A 4,117-nucleotide genomic window follows, 5' to 3' on the forward strand; every position below is an offset into this window, starting at 1 on the left:
TTATAGTATTTTTTTTCAGTATAATACAATATATTACATCAACAATATTACAAACTCTGAACGTGAAATCAATAAATAATGCTCTCAAACTGATATACCACTCTCTTGAATAAAGATAGGGATAAAGCTCCAAGCTCCATACGGCCCCAGCCATCACAGTCCTCTGAGGTTTCCTCTAAGCTGGCTGTGGGGAGCAAGGCATGTATAGTCGATCCATGCACTCAGGTGTCGATCAACTAATAGGCGAAAAGTTCACCCCATGACACACTTTGGACAGCCCCCTCATTTGCATTTACATTTCTTCATGTGGCAGAGTAAAAAAGTAAATGCAGATGAGGGGGGCTGTCCAAAGTATGTCATGGGGGTGACACACTTTGGACAGCCCCCTCATTTGCATTTACATTTCTTCATGCCTTTCTGCATGCATGAAGAAATGTAAATGTGAAAAGAATTCAGGAAGGAATGTAAATGTATAAATTGTATTAAATGTCTGAAGGAATGTAAATGTACAAAGAACGTGTGAAGGAGTGTAAATGTATGAAGAAGTGTAAATGTATGAAGAATGAGTGAAGGAATGCCTATGGGCTGAAGCTTATTTTCCTGTCTTTTAAAGTGCTTGATGTGTTTTCCATTGTGATTTATGTGCCACTTCTTGTCTTTTACTGTGTGTGTTATGCCTTCTTTTCTGATCCATGTGTTTTTATATGTGCTGTATATTTTGCTATTATTACGAAATGTCTATTGTAATGTTTTTTTTCCTTTTAGCTGGCCATTAACACCTTGCCTGGGGACTGCAGTTGGAAACTAGCTACACAGCTAAAACTGGCACATTTACAGAAATGTTCATTAATGTGCACGGTCCCTGTACAAATAAACAAATACATGAAATGAAATGAAATGAAATGAAATGAAATGAAATGTAGGAATGTAAATGTACAAGAATGTGTGAGGGAATGTCAATGTAAAAAGAAAATACGCATTTTATCAGTTAATTAATGCCTACATTCATGTTTTATGCATTTTTGGTGCAATTTAATGGCATATGAATTTATTTATTGACTCATTTTTTTATTTATGTATTTATTTTTAATTTTGGCAGTTCCAGTTCCATTGTTGTTGTCTCTCCTTGTTGTTATTTATTACGTTGTTTTCTATTGTACAGTGATCTTGAGTGTTCTGAAAGGCGCTTTTCAAATAAAATGTATTATTAAAAGGTGTCTGAATCAGAAGAAAAAGTGAGGAAACTACTCAGTGAAAAACTACAGTTGGACTATCTCAAGATAGAGCTTGTTTGGGCTCACAGGGCTGGGAAGCCAATATCACCATCTGGAAAACCTTGGCCCATTGTGGTCAGATTTCTGCGATTGAAGGATAAGCTTGCAGTTCTTGACAAAGCTAAAAACTTAAAGGGCTTAGGCATCTTCATCAATGAAGACTTCCCTGAGGCTGTACGGCAAAGAAGAAAATAATTACTTCCAGCAATGAAGGCAGCTCGGCAAAGAGGTGACATTGCATACTTAAAATATAACTCATTGTCCATCCACCTGACCGAGACCAACAACAAAAAAAGTCAGGATAACAATTTGACACTATAGGCTCTTTGCCATGAATTAAGCTATGACCCTTGACTTTTTTTTCTCTCTTCTTCTTTCTAATTATACACCATATTAGAAATTACGCATATTATGGACTACAACAAATCCAATTTTGAAGGCCAGATTTTTAATCCTTTTGATCACCTTAACTTTGACTCTTATTGTAGGAATATCGACCAACGGCCTGTATAGGTCCGGAATGGTATTCTTGCACTGTTCCTCCTTGCAAAATTTGACAGGATGTCAAACAGGGAGACAGAGAAGGACAACATGGAATTCAATGAGGGAGAGGAATGGACGGAGGGTGGTTGGGAGGTTGCGAAAGAGAGGGGAGAAAGGAAGAGTCGCCATGAGAGAAGGAAAGAAAATCAAAGCTCAGGTGGAACTGAGAGCGAGAGGAGTGAGAGTGAGGAGGAGGGATCGAAAGCAGGAGTAGGCCTAAGTAGGCGTAATTGTCGTAGTAGTGAGATTTGAGGGAGAGGGAGGAGTAAAGAAAATTGATCCATTGAAGCTAACAAAAATCATCAAAGGACAAGTGTGAAGTATGCAAGAGTTTTGAGTGATGGAAACTTGCTGATAGGATGCAGTAATCAAGTGCAGATGGAAAAGGCAAAGAAAATGAATACTGTTGGAAAAGTTAAAGTATCCAGAGTAATAAGAGTGGGAGAGAAGAGGGCTGAGGGTGGATGTAAGGGGGTGATTTCTGGAATACCTCTGTCAGTCAGCATGAAGGACTTGGTGGAGAACTTTGGGGAACATAATAGTCTAATCAAAAGTGCTAAAAGAATGGCTAGGGGAGCAGAGAAGAAAGAGACTGAGACCATCTTGATAGAATTTAAAACAAAGGTTATTCCAAGTGAGCTACACTGTGGATTCATGAAATACAGAGTTAGGGAGTTCATTCCAAAGCCAATGAGATGCTTTAATTGAATTTGGGCATGTGGCTATGGTGTGTAAAGGTAAGAAAAGATGTGCTAGATGTGGAGGGGAACATGAATATGGGAAGTGTGGAGAAGGAGTGAAACCCAAGTGCTGTAACTGTGGAGGAAATCAGAGGGTTGCTTATTGGGTAAGTGAAGTGTTGAGGAGGGAGGTGGAAGTGCAACAGATAAGAGTGAAGGAAAAAGTCTCTTATGCAGAGGCAGTTAAGAGGGCTGGACCAGGGAAACAGAGCAGAGAGTATGGGCAAAATGAAGGGAAAATTACAGTGAATGTAGAGCAGGAGGATAGAAGGAAGAAGTGGGAAGAAAAGAAAAGAATAGTGACATTTATAGCAGGAGTGATAAATACCACAGCGGAGGTCAAATTTAAAACTGAAAGGATTCAAATAATTGTGAAAGCAGCTGTGCATCATCTTGAAATGAAGGGTTTGAAATGGGAGGAAGTGAGAGACAGTCTCAGTGAAAAAGCAAGTAGTGAGGCATCATGTGTGGGTTAATACTAATCATCATTTTAATATTCCAATGGAACGCAATGAGTCTGATAGCTAATAGACAGGACTTTAAGCAATCTATAGGCAGTAGGAGGGAGAAACCAGATATATTATGTATTCAGGAGTCATGGCTGAAACCCAATTTAGATTTTGTCATGCATGGATATGTGGCAGTTAGGAGGGATAGGAAAGATGGGGTAGTTCAATTTCAATTCAAACTTTTAATGCGAAGTCTACACAAATGCCCTGAATTGTCAAAATGACATAACTTGACACACAAACTCATCCCTTGTGAGCCTGACATTTTTTTTATTTATTTTTTTTTTATGTTAAGTCAACAGTTTTGAGTTAATTTGACTAAACTGTATAAATAAATTTCACCTTATTAGTTCAAGGTCAATTAACAACACTATCATTGTACACTTAACATATTGTGGCATGTTTGGGCTAAATGGGTGGAGATTCCCAGTATGCCGTGAGACAATGTGTTTAAAGCCATAAGCCGAATGTATATGTATTACACAATGGTTCTAATGGGCTACAGTTAATGGTGTGGTGAAAGACATTTTGCACCATGAGTGAAGTTGTATACACAGTTAGGCACAACCCGCCTGTTAGTATTCGAGTGTTTACCATAAAGTTATTCTGTGAATTAAATAGAACAAATAGCCTTATATTCTAACAGTCTAATAATCAAGAAACCAAAGCTTGCTACACTATGTTTTTATAGATCCATGAAAATAAAAATGTTGTAAAATGTGTATACTCAATGTTGTTATGTTCATATGGCATAGAATTAAATGCTCAAACAACAACAACAACAAAAGTTATGGTAAACTAACATAAAATTCTTGTCAGATAAGGGTCATGTTACACATTTATTTTGTACCTGGTGTACTCAAAAAATTTGTTACTGTATTGTAGTAAACTTAAAGTTTTGAGTGCAAGCTGTTTCCAGAAAAATTAGAAGTTGATTGAGCAAGTTAGGGTTTACTGTGTTGTTTGGTACCTACAGTATACAGTCAGGTCCATAAATATTTGGACAATGATACAGTTGTCGTCATTTTGGCTCTGTACACCACCACAATGG

This window comes from Epinephelus moara, chromosome 18 (assembly GCF_006386435.1).
Source record: "Epinephelus moara isolate mb chromosome 18, YSFRI_EMoa_1.0, whole genome shotgun sequence".
Lineage (NCBI taxonomy): Eukaryota > Metazoa > Chordata > Actinopteri > Perciformes > Serranidae > Epinephelus > Epinephelus moara.